This window comes from Rhinoderma darwinii, chromosome 1 (assembly GCF_050947455.1).
Source record: "Rhinoderma darwinii isolate aRhiDar2 chromosome 1, aRhiDar2.hap1, whole genome shotgun sequence".
In the NCBI taxonomy this organism is placed as follows: Eukaryota; Metazoa; Chordata; class Amphibia; order Anura; family Rhinodermatidae; genus Rhinoderma; species Rhinoderma darwinii.
Window position 1 is genome coordinate 58774056 of NC_134687.1, and position 27200 is coordinate 58801255.

The window sequence follows — 27200 nt, forward strand, 5'->3', positions numbered from 1 at the left end:
GGCACAAGCATGCGCGCACACCCTATGGGACACAGCAAGAAGGAGATGGGGACCAGCGCTCAAGGATCCATGGCTGCGGGCGTCGGGAGGTGTGTAAACCCGACGGCCCATGGCCATGGACGCTACAGAGGGTTATATACAGGAATAATGGCTGGTATATACAGGGATGATGACTTGTATATACAGTAATAGGGATGATGGATGGTATATAAAGGGATGATGGGGGTTATATACTCTTTCATTCACTTTCAGAGAGGTCTGCAACACTTTCTAAAGCAAACTTCTCTGTCTGATGTTAGAGAAAAAATTAAAGGCTATGTACACACACGTATGTATATATATATATATATATATATATATCTTTATCTATCTATCTATCTATCTATCTATCTATCTATCTATCTATCTATCTATCTATCCATATATATATATATATATATATATATATATATATAAAATGTGTATCCTAGCGCAGAGACCTGAATCCATCAAGTCTCCGACACGCAGGATCCACCTGTTATCGATCACATCTAAGTTATGAATTTAGGCTTCATTCACATCTGCGTCGGGCTCCGTTCATTGGTTCCGTCAGACCTTTCCGGCAAGGGAACCCATGAACAGAAACCAAATAGAACCCATAGCTTTTCATTTGTATTACCATTGATTTCAACTACGCTATTGATTACACTAAAAAAACGGAAACCTTATGGAACGGTGACAAACGGAAACAATTAGCAACGGAATCTGTACCATTGAAATCACTGGTAATGCAAACGGAAAGCTATGGTTTCCATTTAGTTTCCGTTCAGTTTTCGTTCATGGGTTCCCCTGACGGAAAGGTCTGACGGAACACCCTGACGTAGATGTGAATGAAGCCTTAGATGTGATCGGTAACAGCTCGATCCTGCCTGTTACATGCCCACTCAGATATGTTTTGCCCACCCTGTGCTAAACCCCTAGCTACGCCTCTGGGATACAGGATAGGTGATAAAATATATTTTCTGGTAATACTTTAACATTTTAACTTTTCAACATTTCTTTTATTTCCCCCACCCCCATGTAATTATCATTCATATTTCATGGGGAAACCAGACGTCTTCAGTATCTTACATTATCATCCAAAATGTAGTTCAGGTGACAATTATAAAATGTTTCTATTGGGCAAAAAAAAATTCAGATGACAGTTAAATATGGTAGGTCTCCCTATGATATGCATTTATTCCTGTTGAAAAAAACAAACATAAGTCTGATGCTTCTGGGTAAACAGTACAATTAGACAAGCAAATCTAATATTAGCCAAAAACACATTTAAATGCTAAGTCTGACTACAGGAAAATCCATAAGATTCAGCTTTTGGCCAATGCTGATTCAGATAACCCCCGTGGTCCTCAACTAGGCAACGGCTGAATCTTGAACTGGTCATGACAATGGATCAGCGATGTTATGAGCCACTTGGGTGTTGCAGAGGTAACACTCCAACTGTTAGCTGACTTATACAATGACAACATGATAACTGAGCTGAGTAGTCATGGGACACCCAGGAGTATACAAAAATACCCAAACTAAAGCAACCACTGACCACAGATAGTGTGTCTATTATGTATTTAGATGACGTGGTCATCAATAGAGGATGGCAATGTCAGGAGGAGGAGACATCAGAACATGCAGATGAAGGGATTTGAGAGTTAAAAGCAGAAGGGAAGGTATTAATCATTATTAGATCATAGAAGCATGGTAGTATTATTGAGGCTAATCATGGTTTTGTCTGATATTTAACATACAGATACAAATCCTACACTTACTGATCACTTTCTTGCAATTTTAGCACAACAGTAAATTAGATTCTAAACTTTCCTTGTTACAATTGCAAATTATAGAACTATGTTTGTTAAAAAGGGCTTGGTGAGTACATCCCATAATTACATGTAATGGATAAACAATCAGAGTAAAAAAATATTTTTTCAAAAAACTTTCTGAAATCTCATAGGTAGTTCTTCTAAAATAATGTATATGGTGATTGACAATCTAGAAGTAAATGAGAATCTTTGAAAAGCACCATTTCATATTCTGGACTGTTTTTCATCACAACTAGTGATAATCTCTATATATAAATGACTGGGGTCACACTGTCAAACTCTGATCATTGTTATAAGGAATTTAGCACATCTAAATGAAACAGTAACAGTACAATCATACACAATCCCCATAAGAATGGGATCAGTCGTTTGTTTTTTTTGCAGAATCGGACAGTGTATAACCGCAAACGTACAGGATTTAAACTGTCATCATTCATTACTCCGGTGCTTTACGCTAGGCTTGCCTAATATTTTCTAGAACATTTTGAAGACTCTGAATGAAAACAGCTATTTCTACTGCTCGTGGGCTGTACTATTGAGAGAGGCGGAGTCTATAGGGGCAATATATGCGGGCAATCAGAGCACATAGAGAGACTTGACAGGGAGGAGTCCATAGGAAAGTTAGTCACACAATCACTGAGAGGAGGCAAGCAGCTTTAATAGTGTTGAAGGTGTACAGGCCAGCTGATGAGGTCTGTGCGCTGGGATCTGCAGGTGTCGGATGATAAAGGGTGCTGGATATGAATGTATACTCTTCATGATTCAAATTGGGTATTTTGAGGCAGCGTGCTATGTGGGAAGATGGTTGGTCGTATGTCTAAATATGTCTCCCTGTTGTCTATATTTAAAGTATGCAAGTATGGTCCAAACTTAAAAAATGAAATTCACAAATAAGTGCAGAGGTGTAGCTAGGCTTTCCTTAACCAGGGGGCGAAGATTCATTTTACTCCCCTGACTCTCTATCCAAGGGTGGCTTGTTGGCACCTCCACTAGCCTCTGCCCATTCAGCCCCTTTCCAGCCACTTCCCCGAGTCATTAATGCCCTCGAATATCTCTGTGAGTATTATTCTAAATGTATTGCCTTTTTTTGCTATTAAAATGAAAGATTTTCTATTTTAGTTTTATTGCGTACTTAATTTTTATTTCCACAAGTTCCTGATCTGTAATATTCTTTTCCTTCTCTATGAATAAAACTGAAACTTGTGGGAGAACACAAAGGAAACCACACTAGCCCTTACAAGAAACAAATCTATACATTTAGAAGATATTGATGTTAATCTGTTATTATTGAGCTGGCCTATTTAATGCTGTCTTGGAATGTTAAAGCAAATTGTTTAGACATTTGATGTCAGTATGGTAGAAAACACTGTTGACTGATTATCGGATTTTCGCTCACCCTAAGTCCATAATTAAATGATTTTTAATCAGTTCATCCGAGACAATATCAGCTGCATCGTTGTGTTGATGGAAGCTTTATTTTGGATTGAAATATTATGGGAAGAATGATTTTTAAATAAGGAAAATTATTAGTGAGAAACCTCGTTTTTTATATTCGAGATTTGAAGATCTCTGGGCTAACGGTTTAAGATAGTAGGAAGAACACTGTGAACCCTTCATTCTAGAGCATTGTTAGGGTTCTATCTCATGGATATAATTATTTTTATTAAGGGCATACAGGGGTATAGCTATTGCAGGATGTAGGCCCTCCAGCTTGAGGGGCTGAAAGGACACTTTGACACATAAGAAAGCACAAGTATTATAAATGGCACACAGTAGGTGGAAGAATTGTTACAGATTTTGCATTGGAGCCGAGGTGATTCAAGTTATGACCTTTAGCGGGTGAACATAACATATGTGCAGTCCATGAAGATGCACAGGACCCATCTTGGTCACGACGTTCACCAACCAAAAAGAAAATGATTTTACTGTCAACTAGATTGTATGTAAGGGGCTCTCTTTCAGTAATTCAGTAATATTTTGGATTGCGATATACCAGTGCAATGACTACACCGGTGTTAGGATATGCTAAAGATTCATGAGAGAGGAGATCTAGGGTGATCACCTTGCTCTTGACATCTGATGTGCTGGAAGAGGCCCACTGTCTGTTCTGGTACATGGGCCTTTTTCTTTGTATGTCTACCACTGTCTATAATTTTTCTGAGCTGTCAAGTTGGCTCAATATCATAACAAGATGTTGTGTATGACAAACTTAGCTTTACCACATGTGATGAACCTTGATGATCTCGTCGCTGCTACATCCATAACTCAAGAACTTGATGTTAGAGTCAGTGTTGACCATAGATTTCAAGTGTCCCAATATTTTAGAGCACACCTGAAAACATTTCAATAGTATTACAGAGAAACCAAGGTCTTAGAAATTCCTGGGGCAAGGAGTAAGTTTGACTGCTCAACAACTGGCTGCTTAATTGAATGTTCTGTTTTATGAGATTACTTAATCACCTTTATCCTAAGTTTGCAATGCAATTTCTATTCATGTCACTTGATATTTAATTAAGAATTGCCATACACATGCTGATAACTTAGCCTATTTGTTTATGAATGCATTCACAATAATAATTACTAATCGGCCGTGCATTATATGAATTGAAATAGGCAAACATGTAAGCGCATATTGTTTTATGTACCTGACAAATACATCGCTCCTGCTCAGCGTTTATGAAAAGTAGCATTGCATACAGAAGAATTTTGTTTCCATCCACCCACCCCGTGCTCGCTTCACTCTGTTTTGTGTATGTCACGTCAAGTCACTACTCATTACTGTGGTTGCCATTTTCATTGTGACAAGACCAAAGTCTCTAGAGATTTCCTGTCGGTGGAAATAAACCATTACCATGCCCATTTTAAATCTTACAACAGATTACATCGCACTAATTAGTTCCCTTTTTTCTTTTTTTTGCAATTTGCTGAGGGTCATCTAAACAGAGAAACAAACGTCCACATTGGGGGCTTAGTTTTACAGCAGGCATTCACGGTGTAACGTGCTTGCCTGCCTTTCTGCCTCAATGTTCGTCAACACCTTTGCATCACTAAAATGTCAAGCTGATATTTCAAAATCTGAAAATTATACTCCAGTATCTTATTTTCTTAATACGTCTTGGAATAGCTTTGGCACTTATTATACGGAAGAAAAACAGGTGAGATTTGGTCTTTTAGGCAGCAAATTATGTATCTTGTGTGCGCGAGTTACAGAACGGTGATTCTACTAGGAACCAGAGCCAACAATGGAAATAGGAAACTTAATCAGAAATGTAATCATGTGCATCCAGCCTATGTTCCCTGTGCTGCCAGACACCAGTATTCCTGATCAGCAGAGCATTGCACAGATATGGAGCACTGATGATCCAATCAGCTGTGCAGGCAGCAATATTCTGAGCGCCCGTGAAAACGAACACACGTCTCTTTATTTTTGATGAATGGATAAAGTGCTGCATTGTCAAAGGAAGCTTGTTATTATTTTTTCCACACTTGTTACATGTATATTGGAAACCATATAATCAGACAGATAATGTGACTTGTTCTTGCCCATCATTCAAGTATGACAAGAGACACACATTGCATCTGCAGTACCATTTAAAGTCACACTAAACCTAACTTATAAAGCTTATAAAAGAGAGCTCCTAAAATTATCCTTGACTAGATGTGAGTTTTATATGATATTTACTAAATATGTAAGATAAAAGGAATGATCAGTGGCATAGTCACTGTACAGATGTGTCCAACATAACTTCACCGCAAACTTCATCAAATACTTCAATTTCTCATGATACAAATGTAATACATTATCACGACATGCAAGCAAAACCCTTGAAAGGCTGCAATTGACATCACAAACACTGGGTGGCAGCATAGAGACAAATATAGCATAGACATCTCGTGACAGAGATTCGCAAAATCATGTTTTTTCAAAGCTGGTCATCTCACGCCACACATCTCAGAATATGTTAAGCCAAGAGTAAAGGTAAGGAAGGAGACATCTGTATAGAGGTAACAATGTTGCAATGGGCTCCTGAGTCCTACACTACATTCACAAATGGGGCCATCTGGTACAAGACTTCATCCTAGTAAAGCATTCTAGTACTGTAGTGGGAATTCGGGTAAAGAGGAAAAGAGGAGATGTTGTAAAAGAACCACGGAAGGAGACATGTTTATGAGAATTGGTGTAGTAATAGTGGGAAATAAGTCAATGAAAAGGTGGAGATGGAGGTCAAAGGATTTTATTTAAAGGGGTTGTCTCATCAAAACAACTTCTGTCCTTATGTCCTTATTACGAGGAGCTCCTGATCTGGTAAGACATTCACTCCTTGTGATAAGATGTGGTGTCTTGTTGGAAGACGCCATTGACGTTACAAACACAGTACTAATGTTAAGGTCCTCATGATAATCGGATAACACTGTTGCCTTGCAGCACTGGGGTCATGGGTTTAAATCAAACCAAGGGCAAAATCTGAATGGAATTTGTACATTCTCCCTGTATTTGCATAGGTTTCCCCTAGTCTCTCCGGTTTTCTCCTACACTCCAAAAACACACTGATAGGTCCAATTCCTGTGATATTTACCCAAGTTGTATGTGCCTGAGACGGGGGAAATAGATTGTGAGCCCCATTGGGCACAGGGACTGATATGAATGGTGACAATCTCTGTACAGCGGTGTGGAATATGTTGGCATTATATAAACAATGGGAATTAAAATAAATACATTAAATGTAACAAATACACAATAACATTCAAACAATAGTGAAGTGGCATCAGAAATCCTAAAACTTTGAAGAAAGCTTATATGTTTATATAACATAAAAAACTGATTGGTATTTAGCTTTTACTGGTTTATTCAACCTTTAACAAATGTTTGTTATAATGAAACATAACAAAAGCTTCTACTGTATAATACATGAATGCATTCATGCTTACTGATCACAGCTTTTAGCTGCAACCACTTAACCACATTTTTTAAAAATAGGAATAGCAAGGTGCATTTATCAATACAAAACATTATATTAGCAGTATTGTATCTTAAACAGATTTTGTCACTCATTTTTTGAATACGGTATATAAATGGAAAACAATGCACGATAGATAGATAGATAGATAGATAGATAGATAGATAGATAGATAGATAGATAGATAGATAGATAGCAGACAGACAGACAGACAGACAGACAGATAGATAGATAGATAGATAGATAGATAGATAGATAGATAGATAGATAGATAGATAGATAGATAGATAGATAGATATGAGATAGATAGATAGATAGATAGATAGATAGATAGATAGATAGATAGATAGATAGATAGATAGATAGATAGATAGATAGATAGATAGATAGATAGCAGACAGACAGATAGACAGACAGATAGATAGATAGATAGATAGATAGATAGATAGATAGATAGATAGATAGATAGATAGATAGATAGATAGATAGATATGAGATAGATAGATAGATAGATAGATAGATAGATAGATAGATAGATAGATAGATAGATAGATAGATAGATAGATAGATAGATAGATCTGTGAATCCCAGTTTTGCTAACTCTGCAAAAAGTCAACCACTCTGTTGCTGCCTGAATCCTCTAGTAATTTTGGCAAGTGGAACTCAAAAATGAACTTTAAAAGGACAGGTGTAGTTCCAGCAAGTTACTTCCATTAAATCTATTAAGCACACAGTTACATATTTGTCAAAACATTATAGTTCTTGCACTTTCATTTCAGAAGTTCCCCTCACTGACAGCCAGTTCAGTAATATTACATCTTTTATCAGATTTCTAGACACTTTGTACAGCCTTAAAGCTGCCCGGCCCTCCCTCTCACTGTCTTCAAAACTTTTTTATCTTTGCAGCAATTGTTAGCTCTGTATGAAAGGATTCAAAAATAGCCGGGACACAGGCAATCTGCACATGATTTCACAAGGGAGATGTATATATATACCTTGCACTGATATAGCATATTGCCCCAAGGGATGATGGAAGTAGTCAGTAAACGTATCCTAGGGTCACAAGGGCCAAATATTGTTAAAGTCATAATGAAATTTACACTTATTAAAAGATTCTAACCCAATGAGGAATGATGAATAATTGTTGATCTATATTTTGTGTATTTGTGGGGCATTAATGCTATTCTCATTTGTAGTTTGGGTTTGTATTGTTACGATAAATAATTTATTATGTGGGAAAATTGAATATTGTTAAATAATAGGGACAATAATGGATATTTTGTTCATTTCAAATCAAAATTGCTTGAATTGGGCAGCTTATATTATTTTTGAATGTAATCTGACTTTTCCATCTGTATTGTATGCAGTGTAAGGGAAGTAAAACATTAAAAATGAACATTACTATGAAGTAAAAATAAATTACAAAATCATTATGTCCCAAAAATCTGTTAGAGATCTTATGGTATGTATTCATTATCCTACCTCCCTATGTATACAGCTTCCGGTGTACATCTGACTGTATGGTAGTGGAATAAATCTTCTCTATATAAATTAGGGTTCCTCTGGCTCTGTACCACTAATTGGGTACAGCACTCTGTATACTAATATTAGGGTATCTCTGGCTTTATACTAAATAGGAGAAAAACGTCCTGTAATTTAATATTGGGCTGGCTAAATACTTGTAATGGGATACCTCTGATTGTATACTACTATTTGGGCACCTATTTTTGGTACCTCTCTCTGGTATATATGCAAAAAGGATCACCTCTGGTTAGTATATATTTCTAGAAGGACCATTCACTACCGATCTTCAGGTATATTCTAGAGAAGCTCCCTATTACATATATTCTATAGTACCTACATGTATTTTGTATATAAATATAACATTGGAGTACCTCAAGGTGAGACATAATCATAGTGACCTCTTAGGGTGGATTCAAACATGACAGATTGTTTTGCAGAAATTTCTACAACTAAAAATCTGATTCCATTTATCTGAATGGGGTTGTTTCTGCAGCAGGTGCATGGATTTCTGCAAGTTTTATTCAGATATGTGGAAATTAAATACTCTATTAAGATATTACGAGTTACAGAAGTTGTCTCACCACGACAAACTCTGTCCATATGTCCTGTTAGGGCATACGGAAGTCATAGATAGGGTCCCCATTTCAGTGGACACAGGCATGTTGATTATTAACATTGACGACCATTCATTTATACGCCCAGCACGTGATGCTACATTTTCCCTGTGAAATATGGGGTTAGCTGTGGCCTCAACCGGCGATAACAGCCAATTTACAAGGTAGGGAAGCTGGACCTGCGGCAGTCAGCTGATTGCCGTGTTGGCTTCTTATTGAAAAGGGGTCATCTTCATGATAACAACCCTTTTAATAGAGTGGGGTCCCCATTAGCCAGAGCTGGGCGTTGTTACAAAGAGAACCTGAGTCTGGAGAACTTGACACATCTGTGTATTACTCGGACAGCCCATTCATTTCCAAGGATGCTGTAAAATACATCATTTCCATAGTGGTGGCGCTGCAGGGAAATCGAACAGTTTCCGTCAAGTTCACTAACAGATTACAACTGATCATTGAGGGTCCCAGCAGTGTGACACTGTGATCAGTTATTCGTCAGGGGACTCCTCTAAAAAAAAGCGATTATCCAAAGCAGTCAAATCCTTTTTACTGGGTACTGTAGAGCATTCCTACAAATAAAAAAGGCAAATCTGTTTTGTAAATGACTATTTCTCTCCAGGCCAATGAATGCAGTTATATTGGGCAAGAACTCGTGTTTTTTTGTTGTTGTTTTTTTAGATATCTTTTACTGAAATGTCAAACTTTAATTTGTTATCCCATATACTTAAGTACCTCCGGTAAGGAGAAAGAAAAACTAAATTTATTTTGCTTTTAGCTGTTCCATTCTTCTTTAATCAATGCACTATAAATGAAGCATATTTGCTTTTGGGCAGAGCATACTGTATGTCATTTTGATTTGCCTGTGCACAGCCCAACACATCCAGATCCAACCCTACTTCTAGAGTTTTCTTATCTTTCTAGATTGAAGAACTTTAAAAGAAGCACCAACATCAACATAAAAGGATACTAAGTCATAGTTAGCTCACAGCTATAGTGTGGGACAAGCAGTGGCTAAAAAAGTTATGGGTCAAAAAGTATGAATCTGGCCAATATACAGGGTGGGCCATTTATATGGATACACCTAAATAAAATGGGAATGGTTGGTGATATTAACTTCCTGTTTGTGGCACATTAGTATATGGGAGGGGGGAAACTTTTCAAGCTGGGTGTTGACCATGGCGGCCATTTTGAAGTCGGCCATTTTGTATCCAACTTTAGTTTTTTCAATGGGAAGAGGGTCATGTGACACATCAAACTTATCAAGAATTTCACAAGAAAAACAATGGTGTGCTTGGTTTTAACATTACTTTATTCTTTCATGAGTTATTTACAAGTTTCTGACCACTTATAAAATGTGTTCAAAGTGCGTGCCCATTGTGTTGGATTGTCAATGCAACCCTCTTCTCCCAATCTTCACACACTGATAGCAACACCGCAGAAGAAATGCTAGCACAGGCTTCCAGTATCCGTAGTTTCAGTTGCTGCACATCTCGTATCTTCACAGCATAGACAATTGCCTTCAGATGACACCAAAGATAAAAGTCTAAGGGGGTCAGATCGGGAGGCATTTCTTCTGCGGTGTGCGAAGAGTGGGAGAAGAGGGTTGCATTGACAATTCAACACAATGGGCAGCACTTTGAACACATTTTATAAGTGGGCAGAAACTTGTAAATAACTCATGAAACAATAAAGTAACGTTAAAACCAAGCACACTATTGTTTTTCTTGTGAAATTCTCGATAAGTTTGATGTGTCACATGACCCTCTTCCCATTGAAAAAACTAAAGTTGGATACAAAATGGCAGCCATGGTCAAAACCCAGCTTGAAAAGTTTCCCCCCTCCCATATACTAATTTGCCACAAACAGGAAGTTAATATCACCAACCATTCCCATTTTATTTAGGTGTATCCATATAAATGGCCCACCCTGTATAATCATCTATAAGAGAAAAAGTTATAGGGTGTGATCTATTTTTTAGGGCCTGCAGATAATATAGAATTGATATCTTATATAAACATAGATTAGCAGAGGTTCAGCAGTTTCAACATAATATTACTAATGTGCTAAATATTTGGAGCAGTTGTTCATAATTTGGGTTAATGTGTTACTTTCTTGAGATCAATAGGAATAAAATCGATTTTGATCTCGATTATAATAACACAAGAGTATAGGGTACGTGCTAGATGAGACACTTCCTATGTCTCAAAACAATGTAGCATTATAAAGAAATAAACATGTGACAATCGTGGTATATTTCTTTATTGCAAAATATATTTTCTTTTGTCAAAAAAATTCAGTGTCAAATAATGATCACATACAGGAAATAAAAATATACATTGCCCATTTTCTTGGGCTCAAACATTTTCTCACACCTGATCATAAGGCCTGGGCTACATTGAGACTTTTTGTAGCACAACTGATTGATTTTAACTTTTTATTGACAACTGCAGTGCCCAAGATTACATTAAACTCTATATATTCCTTTGGACTTCATTTGTAGCTTGAAATCAATCAGTTGTACTAAAAAAAGTCTCCATGTAACTCAAAGGTGGTGTTTCATGAATACAATGCCAGCCCAATAAGCGGCTTCTCCTACCCTTGGTGATCAGCTGTTATAAGCCCCACCTTGCTAGTCGTTCCCCTTGTAGCGGGGAATGGCTGACCATGTCATACATGGACGGGCCAGACAACCATAGCAAAAGTTGCTCTTTGTGGGTAGCTCTCTTCTTTGGCTGATAGAGAGGCCTCTCTATCACATGCATATACCTTTAAAGAGAGTATGGATAGGGATTGTCTTTGTTAATGTCTAAGTCCATAAAAATTTACATGGTCAAATGTGCTAAAATGTATATAAGTTTATGACCCTGCATCGGCAGTGGAGTAATAGATGGGGAATTTTAATATGAAAATAAAGATGTTATTTGTGTGAAGAAATTTATATTTATATATATGTATATATATATATATATATATATATATATATATATATATATATATATAAAGAGAGAGAGAGAGAGTGCACACATACAGCAGAGCTTAATTTGTTACTTAACTTTGGGGCTACATTGCCTGCGCAGTCCAGTGTAATTAGGCCAGTTTCAGACGGCTGTAATGTGGCCACATTGTATTGTCTGTATCATAACCACCCTCCCCGATTCTACTGAACCAAACTTAGACCACTGGAGGGTTTTATGTTGATATAAGAGTAGTTTAGTAAAAAGCAGGGGCACTGTATTTAACAGCTTATAGCAACACTAAAAAAACAGCCATGTTACCATAAGCCGACTTACAATGGGTCTTATCACTTCACGAACATAGCTCTGCTTCATATCTCTTTCTTTCCCTTCCTCTCTCTCTCTGTGTGTATATTGAATTGCTATATGTATATATATATATATATATATACATATACAGTGAAGGAAATAAGTATTTGATCCCTTGCTGATTTTGTAAGTTTGCCCACTGTCAAAGACATGAACAGTCTAGAATTTTTAGGCTAGGTTAATTTTACCAGTGAGAGATAGATTATATAAAAAAAAAAACAGAAAATCACATTGTCAAAATTATATATATTTATTTGCGTTGTGCACAGAGAAATAAGTATTTGATCCCTTTGGCAAACAAGACTTAATACTTGGTGGCAAAACCCTTGTTGGCAAGCACAGCAGTCAGACTTTTTTTGTAGTTGATGATGAGGTTTGCACACATGTTAGATGGAATTTTGGCCCACTCCTCTTTGCAGATCATCTGTAAATCATTAAGTTTTCGAGGCTGTCGCTTGGCAACTCGGATCTTCAGCTCCCTCCATAAGTTTTCGATGGGATTAAGGTCTGGAGACTGGCTAGGCCACTCCATGACCTTAATGTGCTTCTTTTTGAGCCACTCCTTTGTTGCCTTGGCTGTATGTTTCGGGTCATTGTCGTGTTGGAAGACCCAGCCACGAGCCATTTTTAATGTCCTGGTGGGGGGAAGGAGGTTGTCACTCAGGATTTGACGGTACATGGCTCCATCCATTCTCCCATTGATGCGGTGAAGTAGTCCTGTGCCCTTAGCAGAGAAACACCCCCAAAACATAATGTTTCCACCTCCATGCTTGACAGTGGGGACAGTGTTCTTTGGGTAATAGGCAGCATTTCTCTTCCTCCAAACACGGCGAGTTGAGTTAATGCCAAAGAGCTCAATTTTAGTCTCATCTGACCACAGCACCTTCTCCCAATCACTCTCAGAATCATCCAGATGTTCATTTGCAAACTTCAGACAGGCCTGTACATGTGCCTTCTTGAGCAGGGGGACCTTGCAGGCACTGCAGGATTTTAATCCATTACGGCGTAATGTGTTACCAATGGTTTTCTTGGTGACTGTGGTCCCAGCTGCTTTGAGATCATTAACAAGTTCCCCCCGTATAGTTTTCGGCTGAGCTCTCACCTTCCTCAGGATCAAGGATACCCCACGAGGTGAGATTTTGCATGGAGCCCCAGATCGATGTCGATTGACAGTCATTTTGTATGTATTCCATTTTCTTACTATTGCACCAACAGTTGTCTCCTTCTCACCCAGCGTCTTACTTATGGTTTTGTAGCCCATTCCAGCCTTGTGCAGGTCTATGATCTTGTCCCTGACATCCTTAGAAAGCTCTTTGGTCTTGCCCATGTTGTAGAGGTTAGAGTCAGACTGATTAATTGAGTCTGTGGACAGGAGTCTTTTATACAGGTGACCATGTAAGACAGCTGTCTTTAATGCAGGCACCAAGTTGATTTCGGAGCGTGTAACTGGTCTGGAGGAGGCTGAATTCTTAATGGTTGGTAGGGGATCAAATACTTATTTCTCTGTGAACAATGCAAATAAATATATATAATTTTGACAATGTGATTTTCTGGTTTTTTTTATATAATCTATCTCTCACTGGTAAAATTAACCTAGCCTAAAAATTCTAGACTGTTCATGACTTTGACAGTGGGCAAACTTACAAAATCAGCAAGGGATCAAATACTTATTTCCTTCACTGTATATACATATATATATATATATATATATATATATATATATATATATATATATATTGGAAAATCAATACTGCTGCCAGAAGTTTCTTCACTTTGAAAATGCCACAGAATGGGTAATTTCTGTCCTTTTTATTATTTGGCAGCTGCAAACAGTCACCTCTGTCAGGTTTGATAAACGACCCCGCATGTGTTGGAAAGTCAGTATTTTATCAAGACCAAGAAGATTCCTTTCCAAGTTAAGACACTGACAGTCTTCTTATTGCATATTCCCACACTGATACCACGTGTCATATAGTACGGCATATCCCTGACATGTCACTTACATATGAAATTGTAATGTATTCACAACAATCTAATAAACTCCAGTTGTCTCAGTCTATACATGTAGGAAAAGAGTTGCGAGTCAATGAAAATGACAAAACTAGCGCCCAACCTTACAGGAGGATTTCCTAATGACAGCAACTAATAACACATTCTATTGCACAATAAAGGATTTATTGCCAGTCCTCAGGCTTCATGCCAATGTGAATCTTTCCATGTCAGTAGATTGAAGGACTAATTTGCTGTGATTATCAGAGAATTACTTTGTCAGGCATCTTGTACTCTTGTGCAAGGGCAGACCTGTTAATTCCAATTCATTTAATTTATGTGAAATGAAAGGTAAATTCGAGTAAAGTGGTCAGGAGCCTCGAGCTTTGCGAGAAGCTGCTGATATTACAAGAACCAAAAAGAGAGAGAGAGGGAAAAAAAAGAGGTTAAAACGTCATCGTTGTTTTCCTTTATTTCTAACAAAAAGATTCTGGAGTGCCCAGTTCATTAAGTTCAGCTCCTCTTCCACGGCAAGCTGTAAATGCATTTCGTAAAGTGCTTGAATTGCTTTTGGGGAAAGGATAAAAAGAACAATGAAGCTGAATATGTCTGTGCAAAGTAGGTGGCACATACATTAAGGCGAGAGCGCTGGGCAAGACTTTTAAAACCACTGCAGAGGAAGGACAAGTAAATGCATGATGTATGATGCAGATCAATGAGAAGAAAAACATGAAAAACAAATTTAAAAGCATAGGTCAGCATGCTCCAGACTCCGAGCTGTAAGCAACGGGAATTCAATTCAGCCAGAATTTATGGCTGGTTTTAGTAGATTAAATCAATTTCATAAGTATGTTCATAGTCGCTCTATTGATTACTGTGACCTATTTTTTTATGAAATTGCAATGTTTAACCTTTAGCTTTAGAGCCACCACACTCCAGTCTTTAGATCCAGTTGGAGCCAATTCTTCTTTAGTAACCACGCTTAAAGACTAAGTGCACCTTTGAAATAGTTTTTTGTTTTGTTTTTATAAATAAAATTGTGCAAATGGTGCAACTTCCTAAATACATTTGTTTAAAAATTATTTTTACTTTTTAAAATACAGCTGCTTTGTATTCTGTATACGGGGCAGCTGTATCTAGCATTGAAACCTGTATCTGTCAGGTCAGCGACACTGACGGGTTCAGTGTCAGCGGGTAGCTGTTACCGATCACATCTAAGTTCAGAACTTAGATGTGATAGATTACAGGGGGATCCTGCGTGTCAGAGACACTCAGGACCTGCTGTCACTGAGCCCGTCAGTCCCGCGGACAAGACGGATTGAGGTGTTAGCGAACGATACAGCTGCTCTGTATACAGGATACAAAGCAGCTGTATCTCAAAAATAAAAAAATATTTTTTAATAAAACGTATTTAGGAAATTGATGCAATTTAATAAAATTTAATAACAATTTTTAATAAAATTGTGCACAATTTTATTTATAAATAATGAAAAAAAAAACGATTTCAAAGGTGTACATAGCTTTTAATAGAGTCCTTGGTGTGCATGCAGCTGCACGGATTATCCTGACAAAAGACTATCTTGCGTTTTTTAGATAGATAGGAAAATTAGAGAGAAGTGCAGGGCTTTTAATGATTCAGCAGCATCCTCCTACAGCAGGGAGCAATCCTGAGAGCTTCATTCTCATTTACCACCGCAGATAGATGAGCACGAACGATTAAGCAATTTGATTCTTTTTAATAACCCGATCAACTAACCTTGTTAATAAAAAATTATTGTAAATGAAAATGATCAGAGTGGAATTGAATTCTGTGTTGCAATTTCAAGGTGTAGTTATCAGAAGAAACTGCAGCCAGTGTGATGGAGACAAGTCAGATGGTGAAGAAGCCGTTCAGCGTTGTTTTCATTGTTATTCTAGCATATACAGTAGATACAGAGGTTTACTTCCTTACCTGTCCTTTTAACATAACATATCCTGAGATGCGTGATGTGAGATGACCAGATTTAAATAAAAATACATGATTTTGCGATACTCTGTCACGAGATGTATTTGCTATATGTGTTGCAGCAATTTTTCGGATTTTCACTTTTGTTTATTCCTCCCTACATTCCAAAAGCCATTACTTTTGTATTTTTCCGTCCAAATAGCCGTATGAGGGCTTGTTTTTTGCGGGGCAAGTTGTAGATTTTACAGCATCATTTATTGTACCATATAATGTAGTGGGAAACTGGAAAAAAAATTTGATGTGGTTGGAAAATAAACAGTGATTCCGATTTTTTCCGGTGCTTTGTATTTACTGTGTTCACCGTACAGTAAAAATGCCATGTTAACTTTGCTCTGTTTTGTCGCCATATTCTGAAAGCCATAACTTTTTTTTCTGTCAATTGAGTGGTATGAGGGCTTTTTGTTTGCGGGCCGAGCTGCAGTTTCTAATGGTACCATTTTGGGCTACATGATACTTTTTAATCACTTATTATTCCATTTTTTGTGGGAGTGGAAGTGACCAAATTTTTGTTCATTTTTTTTATGGCGTTCACCAAGTGAGTTAAATAACATTATATAGTAATAGTTCAGACTCTTTTGGACGCAGCTATACCAGTTATGTTAATATTTTTTTTACATTGTGCTTGGGAGAAAATAGAAAAAAGGTTTTATTATTTAACTATTAATATATATTTTTGTGTATATATATATATATATGTAAGATACAGCTGACACGCTCATTCTATGGAGCGGTCTCAGTCCGTGAGCCCGCTCCATACTACCCCACCCCGGCCTGCACCATATATGTATGGCAAATGTCAGGAAAGGCTTTGGACACTTTCTTTTTGTTAGAAGGGTCCCGAAGTAATAGGCTGATCACAGGTTGTTCTGCTGTTTATAATCGCAGTGATCAGCTGTAATCTGTTGGGGAAACCGGCAACAAGTGTTCAGTTTCCCTACAGCACCACAACAGGGAGCATGAAGCATTACACAGTTCCCATTTAAATCAATGGGCTGTTCGTATTGTAATGCATGGACATGATGAGAGAGAGAATTTTTTTTATAGCTGCTTTCCATTCTGGCTAATAGATGAACATCCAGAATGGTGAAACCCCCTGTATTAACTTAGAATTCCCAAATAGGCTATTTTGAATTGGTTTTCTAAACCAAAAAAACATAATATAGACTGTTCAAAAGCCTTTCATTGTGGATAACACATAACATAGACTTTTCTGCATCTAAAGATAGCCATACATAGGCTGGTGTCTAAAAGTTGACATCTCAAGGTCAGACCTGTCTTGTGATGCCAAAGTCATAATAGGGTGGAAGCCTGGGGTTATTGTAAGGAGATTTTTCTAATACAGTAAAAAATGTCCTTTCATGATAGAAAATGCTTCTATCCTTACACTGTTTTATTCTCAACTAATGGGCAACATATGAAGCACTTAAGGTACCACACATTATAGCATACATTTTTCCAGTCTCTGAAGCTATATTTTTTAACTGGAAGTATATATATATATATATATATATATATATATATATACATATATATATATATATATATATATATATATATATATATATATACATATATATATATATATATATATATATATATATAACACAAAAGTTTGAACTGCACATTCCAACAAAATTATATAAAATGTGTATGCAGGTGCAAGAACACCTGTGGCTGCAAATATACAGCAGAAAAAGAATGGTGACAGCACACTGCCAACACCAATGTAACCTAAACCACTAAAAAGTGTTTGCCCACCTGCCACGACAAGGCGACCTCTGTAAGGTGGGAACCTACGCTGCACATACACCCAGGACTGGGACTAAGCCTACATATATACCTGGGGATGGTAGGAACTAGCATTAAACTAATTAAAATCACCCAGGGCAGAATGGGAGGAGTGCAAGAACAAAAAATGGAGTCAGTCACTAATGCCACATATATGGATCCCCACCATATAGAGGTCGCCTTGACGTGGCAGGTGGGCAAACACTTTTTGATCAAAATGTGCACTAAGAACCTCCCTATTGTAAGTAGATTTAGCTTTAGTGCATATCTATTTATATTTAGTGGTTTAGGTTACATTGGTGTTTGCAGTGTTCTGTCGCCATTCTTTGTCTGCTGTATATGTGTGTGTGTGTGTGTGTGTGTGTGTGTGTGTGTGTGTGTGTGTGTGTGTAATTTTTGTAGAGGTCTTCATAAATTGTTTTAATTCTGATGGGATAGAAGTAGACAGGGCTTATTTTTTTTTTAAGAACTAGAATGCTTGTCAACCAGGAAAATATACATTGAATTCTATCCTCACAATCCTGCTAATACTGTTATGCCTGAGAGAGCTTTGTATGCAATAAGTGCCACCTCACGCCATGCATGCATAAAAGAGCTCCATCTGTGCATTTCATGCTTTGCCCCACCAATCATTTGCTACCTAATCAATTTGTAAGTCAGAATGAATACTTAATTAAGATTTAGAAGGCTGCACTGTGACTATTATTATCATTCAATAAAAGAAGGGACATGAGACATATGAAATATTACTGCTTAAAGGGACACTACAATTAAAGTCTATCATATCAACATTTGCTGTGCAGTTTAATGCAACATAGTTTTAACAACTGACTGTGGTGTTCAACAGTGTCACAACTTACAGAAAGTTCAGAATAATCCCTGCCGCCTGATCACTGATATATCATTAATTTCTGCAATTCTGAGAACCTCCAGAATTATTTGCCTACATGTGTGTGAATGATATTAACTCCTTTTGTTAATCATTTGCACTTTTATATGCTGACGTCATTAGGTTTAGTGCTGCTCTAAAGGGAATTTGCCACTTTGACAAACCCTATTACAGTAACCCCTTAAGGACACTGCAAAATTGTGCCCTTCGGAATGCAACATTTTCTTATTCATTCATTTTTATTTACTTTCATTTTTTTTATTCTAATGCTTTGTTGACATAAATAGAAGCACTGGATCTGTTGTATGATGGACACCAACTGCCCTCCGACAGAACCCATTAACTTTAATGGGTTCCGTTGGGTGTCCGTCATTTTACAGGACAAAATAGTGCAGCATGCTGTGTTATTTTGTCCGGAATTTTTCACCAATTGAGACACAGATGTGAATACAGTCTAGATTTAGTATTTTTAGTTGTTATTTTACCTTACAGTGAATGGAATATGTTAATATGCCCCAACATTAGGTTAGAATAAGCATGTACAGAAGGTAAGTAAAATGTAGGATATGTAAAGCTTTATACTAACATTTGACAATAGGATAAAATAGTCTTGCGTTGCTCAAACTTGTTGACACTGACATGTTCAAAGAAATGTTACCATCATAACACTGATTTCACCATAATACAGGCACATTTTAGCATCTGTATTGATACCACGTATGGTGATCTAAGTCTCGTTCTGTAGAACCACTAGGGTATGCAATCACTTGCTTATCATGGGGGTCTCACCACAGGGAACCCCAGCTATCATGAAGCAAAGGCCCCTTCGGCATTTTTTCTGCACTGCTCCCATCTAGTGAATGGGGCTGAGTTGCAGGACCTGCACAGCACCTGCATAGAAGTGGTGTTGAGCAGAGAAAAATTCAGAAGGAGCCATGGTTGCCCACAAAGCACTGCTGCCCTTTCATTTTAGCAATCTGTGAGGGTCCCAGCGGTTTAGCCCACACCGACCAGCATCTTATGGCATATCCTAGTGATATTCAGTCACTTGCTTTGTCAGGAGAAACCCTTTAAGGGGTTAAACAGAAGAGATCAGAGATTGACTGTATCAGAAGCCTGTCTACATCTGATAGCCAAACTGCTGTCCCCTAGTTGAACATGGCAGTGACACCCTAATCTACAGAGGACGTGTCCCGGAGACAGGCTGCATTTAATAAACTAGGAAAAGAAGTGGAAGCTATTGTTCTATTTAAAAGGGTGAAAAAACGTCAAATCCATGGCCTAAATAAAATATCTTTGCAAGAAAGGAGAAATCTTTTTCTGCTTTGACCATCAGATACACAGAGAAAACGTCATCCTGTCACCTTTTACTCTATTAACAATACAGGTAGGCAACAAAGCACACAACCTGCTTTAAATTTTTTTCTCTTCAAAAGTATTCAAATTAGCCAGTCTGTCACATTATTAGACTTTTGCAAATTTAATATACTAATCCCCCGCTAAGCAAAACAACAAATACAAGTAGCACAATTCACTTTAATAAGTCTCTGAAATATTTTGCCTTTCTTTACAATAAAAATAGTGCAGTCTACTCTGTTTTCTTCAGCTATGGAAATGGTAATGTGGTCATTAGAAATTGTTATGCAGATTGCAAATTAGAAGGATATATAATACTGTATCTGTCAGCGCGGGGGGGGGGGGAGACAACAATGCATGCCCCAGTTTACTAATTAATTAGGTGTCTATGTTTTAACAAGCACATCAAAATCAGAGAAACTCACTGCAGGCACATAACAGAAAAGTCTGTGAAGCATGAATGGTTACTTCTCCGAATATATGATTATTTCAGCTGTTTTTTTCTTACATGCAATATTGCTATACGTTTTAGACGAAAAACAGAGTTACTGTGCTAATTTTCAGATTTTCAGTCAATATTATTTTTTTTATTAGCAAGTAGAAAAAAATAAATAAAGTAAATGCTGTATACAGTAGTATGTAATTTAATAGATTGGCTAGGTATATACATAGAGCGGGGGGCCAATTACGAAAATCCTGGTCCTGGCTCCTCACACCACCAACCACCATCCTATGACAATAGGGCATGGGCAGCATGTTCCACTTTCCTGCCCCTCTATTCTTATCCATTCTTTGTAAGAAAGAACAGCTCTATGACATCATAGGCCCTTTTACATAGGCAAATAATCTGGAAAACGAGCTTTCATATGAACGCGTCTTCCAGATCATTGCCCTGTGTAAACAGGGAAAACGATCATCCAATGAACGAGCAAATGCTCGTTTATTTGTTGATCTGCTTGTTTATGCGGCAATACATATTATCGTGGTATGCAGTACATCTCCCTGTGTAAACAGGGAGATGCACTGCCAACATGATGGAAATGCATTGGGACGAATGATCGAGTAATGATCGCTCGTACCCATACCTAACCAAGCAATGCTCCTTGTGAAAGGAGCAAACGAGCGACAATCAACTAGCTGCCTCATTGATCAGCGCTCGTTTTCAGGTCCCATATCGGCCCATGTAATAGGACCTTTAGGCAGATTCCCCCTACCAGGCCTGACACTACCTACTAGGAAGGGTGAAATTGAGCTTTCATCCCCACGTCTCATTTTGCCCACAGGCGCTACCTTTATAACATCTATACCATTGATATTGTATATAAATCCCTTTCAAGTGGGATGGTTTTGGCGCAAAGAAAGAAAAACCTTGACCCTCCATGATTATATTTGCTTTTAGTTACACTTTATCTTGTTGCTTGTTAAAACCATGGGCATAGACAACAGAGGGCCCATGTGCAAGAAGAGTATATGAGCCCCATGTGGAAGAAGAGTATATGAACCCCATGAGCAAGAAGAGTATATGAGCCCCATGTGCAAGAAGAGTATATGAGCCCCATGTGGAAGAGGAGTATATGAGCCCCATGTGGAAGAGGAGTATATGAGCCCCATGTGAAAGAGGAGTATATGAGCCCCATGTGGAAGAGGAGTATATGAACCCCATGTGCAAGAAGAGTATATGAGCCCCATGTGCAAGAAGAGTATATGAGCCCCATGTGGAAGAGGAGTATATGAGCCCCATGTGGAAGAGGAGTATATGAGCCCCATGTGAAAGAAGAGTATATGAGCCCCATGTGCTCCATATCTATTTAATGACAAAATGGTCTTTTTGATTAGTTCTTCACCTTATAGTTAAAATATAACGTAATATAAAAAAAACAACTTGTTAAAACCAACAGAATAAATCCCTCTGAAAAGATAAAAGAACATTATACCAAATATATTGAACTCCAAAAATATAAGTTCAGGAATAGTTCATCCTTTCATAAAGATTTCATAAAGATTGGCTGGAAAATACAGTCAAGGTCACAACAGCTGTGGGTTATCTGCCTTCGAAGTGCCTGCCAGTCACATAAATTGCTGTGCTAGCCTTCACAAGCATATATTCATGCTTTGCTTTCTCTCTGATACATATTTGTATGATGGCCACAGTTTTTCTTGTGCTAAAAGTTCCATTTATATATTCATATATAATACATTTTTTTTAAAACTTATTTTAACCTGCCCCTATTTAAAGGCAGATTCCCATGTGCTCAACATCCAAGTGGTGCCAATATTTTAAGCGGTCAGCACAAACCTTTTTCTCATACTGACCTTAGCTTTATCAGGCACGAGGGGTGATGACTTCTGACATCTATGGTTATGAATGCATCATAAGTCGAGTGCAACAGTGCTTACTATGGACCAGTCAATCAGGGAGAAAACTAATATCTTCTTCTAAAGTGGCCATTTCCAACATTCATCCTGTTACCTGAAGCTCCTGGGAAATCTGTAATGGGGGACCTCTAGCCTACATTTGCCATTCATAATATCAGTGCCCCTTGATGTGGCTGTTGGCTCCCATTAGGTACCAGGACTTGGAGATGTGACTGCTACCTCTCCACCTATAGTTATACTTCTATCCTATAACTAGACAATTGGATCAAGTTGCAGTATATTCCTGTAGATTCAACAAAGTTGCACTTCAGAATCAAATCTTCTGTGCCTTTACTGCAGGAACGCATATTGAGTTAACTTAACTCAGAAAGTTACCCTGATGCACCAAAATCATTTAGGCTGGGGCTCCATGATGACATTTGATCACCACAATTCATAATAAAATTGCGTCATTATCACGACTCTCACAATCTCAATGTTTCTTTATGTTGGAAATTCTTGCAATTGTCACTTTTTTTCCTATAGGAAAATATTTAGATTGTGCTGGAGTTATGGCAATAATGCGATTTGACCCTAACTTGAATGTAACAAGCAGAATCATACCCTACTATAGTTATATTTTCCTTAAATGAACACGTGAACCCCAAAACTGCCACAGCTGCTTCAAATTGACAAAAGAAGCATAAGCACACATGTGTTTGCCCAGTTAGGAACTTGCAGGGTTTAGTGATTGTTCTTATACGTTGGACTCGTGTGGTGTTTAAGCCCATGGTTACACCCCAAACAATAAAAAATTAGCATGGGCCTCAAAAAATAAATAAATGGAGAATGTAAACTAGCTCAAGGGGCAGAAATACCATATGTGACCTGTGCTGCTGAAGGGGCAAAAACTAGCTCAAGGGGCAGAAATACCATACCTGACCTGTAGCCTACTGCCACCTTAAAAAACTAATAGTGCTCCCTACTGACTATTATCACATGTAAGGGACTACACTCAGTCATGTCTCACAATCAGGGGCACTGATATAGGGGTGCAGAGGAAGCAGTCACTATCAGGCTCTTGTGCCTGAGGGGGCCCAAAAGCCCCATTGATACATAAAGAGACACGAGTATTATAAATGGCACATTTATGGTGAGGGCCCTGGTCCAGATTTTGCATTGGGGCCAAAAAGCACCAAGTTACGCCTCTGCTCACAATTACTGGTGGATTGGCTGACCAGTGAGGGATTTTATGGAAAGCAGGAATGTGGTGGTCTTTGGCTAACACCCCACTGGCACTAAGTAGATATTGCCTTGCAAAATGTCCAAGAGCCTTTTCACAAGACAAAAAATCTTTAGTCCTTTTCACCAATTAGTTATTGTATGAATAATCTTTTTCCACTAATAGAGGCATAGCTTGAAGCTCATGGGTCATCACATTGCTGCACTACCCACTTTTTGCCCTCGTATATACCTAAATGACCTTTGGATTGTTTGAGGCACCAGACCCTGGGTGGACTACAACCTCTGCACCCCAATGGTTACGCCACTTTCCACTACATTGGCATTTATCTTCTATTAATCTTTTCTAGAAGTGGTTAAAAAGGACAATAAGAAAGAATTTTTGTATTTTATCTGTATTTATAGAGCAACCAAAGCTCATCTTCCTTAATACATGGGGTTATGCACCACATAAATCCACCAATAAATCATGCACTTAATATACTGTTTTCAACATTTTTTAATCTATTTGTTGCTTCGGTAGCTTAAGCGTTTTCTTTGCCTTGATTGTATCACTGTGACACTTTTCTTAAATGCCCATTTTCTTTGTAAACCATTCTCAATCAAAACCTGAGGCATGTGGCCAGAGGAATTCTGCAATCACACCAAGTCAATTTTCCCAGCCAGGATGTACTGGCAGACGGAACAGCAGCTCATTTGTTCAGGTCAGTAGAGGGAGCCTGAGCAACAGCTCTTGCAAGAGAGAATAGAATATAATAATGCTTGGAAAAAAGCTAATACATTGCATTCCCCTGTACATAATGTTATATAGCGTAAGCAAATGATCAATATGTACAATGAATAATTTCCAATCCTTATTTATCTTCATGGATTTCTTAACTTCTAGAAGATTATTTTCGGAAGAGCAGTTAGATTATTGGTTACATTGAGATGCAAATAAGCCCAGCTAATATGAGAATAGACTTGTGACTAGTGTCATGTGCATGGCATTGTTATGGTATCTCCCTGGTTCTTCTCATTGTGTTATGTTGTGATCCAGCCAGTATCAAACCAGCTGAAGCCTGCATCACAGCTAATCCATAATTCTATGTTTGTAGAAAGGTAAACACAATAAATATATATTAAACATATAACAAACATCATCATTTTTTTTATAATGCACAATATTTACTGCAATTACTCCAGATTTATTTATTTTTTACATTTTCTTATACTTAAATGCTATCTATCTATCTATCTATCTATCTATCTATCTATCTATCTATCTATCTATCTATCTATCTATCTATCTATCTATCTATCTATCTCATATCTATCTATCTATCTCATATCTATCTATCTATCTATCTATCTATCTATCTATCTATCTATCTATCTATCTATCTATCTATCTATCTATCTATCTATCTATCTATCTATCTATCTATCATCTATCTATCTATCATCTATCTATCTATCTATCTATCTATCTATCTATCTATCTATCTATCTATCTATCTATCTATCTATCTATCTATCTATCTATCTATCATCTATCTATCTATCTATCTATCTATCTATCTATCTATCTATCTATCTATCTATCATCTATCTATCATCTATCTATCTATCATCTATCTATCTATCTATCTATCTATCTATCTATCTATCTATCTATCTATCTATCTATCTATCTATCTATCATCTATCTATCTATCTATCAATCTATCTATCTATCTATCTATCTATCTATCTATCTATCTATCAATCTATCAATCTATCTATCTATCTATCTATCTATCTATCTATCTATCTATCTATCTATCTATCTATCTATCTATCTATCTATCATCTATCATCTATCTATCTATCTATCTATCTATCTATCTATCTATCTATCTATCTATCTATCTATCTATCTATCTATCTATCTATCTATCTATCTATCATCTCTAGGTTCTCTATATGAAGTTTAAATTAGTCTGCCAGTCTACATCAAATAAGACCTATCGTGGACAAAACCTGTCCATACACAATAGATGTTTGTAGGCTGAACCCGAGATAGATAGATATGCGATAGATAGATGATAGATAGATAGATAGATAGATAGATAGATAGATAGATAGATAGATAGATGTCGGGTTCAGCCTACATACATCTATTGTATGTAGATGGTGACGTCCTTACTCTCCCCTAATTGCAGATGTCGGGGGAGAGAAGGGTCCGGCAAGTTGAATTTCAACATGCCAATTTTTTTTGTTCGTTCTTAGATAAGCTGCTGCCAGACGAGTCTGGCAGAGGCTTTCTCTCTGAGAACACATGCACACATGGCCGAGCCGAGCGTGCATGTGTATGGGGGAGTTGGGCGGAATAGCTGTCGGCCAAACGAGCATATGTATGGCCAGCCTCAGATAGGATGATGTGCAGTGTATGAAAGGTGATTTGTCAAACAAGGGGCTCCTTCCTTCTGTGGAATTGTGGGTGTCCAAAAATTAGGATGCCCACTGTTCAATATGTAAAGATATATATATTGGCGATATTATATACAGTAACATACTGACAAAGGAAAATGCATTTAAATGATAACATTCTGGCTGCCTGCAACTGTTATAGAAGAAGCTAATTGCATACAGATTTATCTCCATGATTTTGTGAATGAAATCAGGGGATTTGGATTTTAGTATCACAAAAATGGAGCTCCAAACCCTTTTGAAGATATATTTAGAAATTAATTTTGAACCAGTTTGATTAAATAAAAGGAAATTCTAAAACCACTAAAGATAGTGCTGGGCCCCCATACCTGCTGTACTGATGTGAAACTGCGAAACATCCAGCGAAAGGGGATCCTGAGGATGTAAACAGCTTATCGACGAACGGAGTACATGGAGGTTATCAAGAAACTTTCTTATGAACAGGCGGTGTACAGTCAAGCAAATTGCAGCTCCCCAAATTGCAACTAATGTGTCCGAATATAAAACTCATTGTTCCTTAGCATGGATGGGCTATAACAGCAGATGACCAGTTCAAGTTTTATTGATGTCTAAGGGAAACAGAAAAGGAAGAAAAGGCAAAAGAGTGGAAAAATGTAATCACTGAGTATTGGAAAAACATTGTCTGGTCAGATAAATCCAGAATCTTGTTGCTCCATGCCTACTGGAGGGTTAGAATTCGGTGTAAGCAGCATGAATTAATGAACCCTTCCTGTCAGGTGTCAACAGTTCAGGCTGGTGGAGGGGGAGCAATGATGTGGGGAATGTTTTCTTGGCACACCCTGGGTCTGATACCTATGGACGAACGTTTGAACAGTAGAGCTTACCCAAGCAC

The 27200-nt window shown here is 37.6% G+C and overlaps 1 protein-coding gene across 4 annotated transcripts in view; it reads left to right on the plus strand.

Annotated features, from left to right (window-relative positions):
- PCDH7 (protocadherin 7) overlaps window positions 1-27200 on the plus strand; it is a 748481-nt gene that overhangs the window by 554196 nt on the left and 167085 nt on the right. The window lies entirely within an intron of this gene.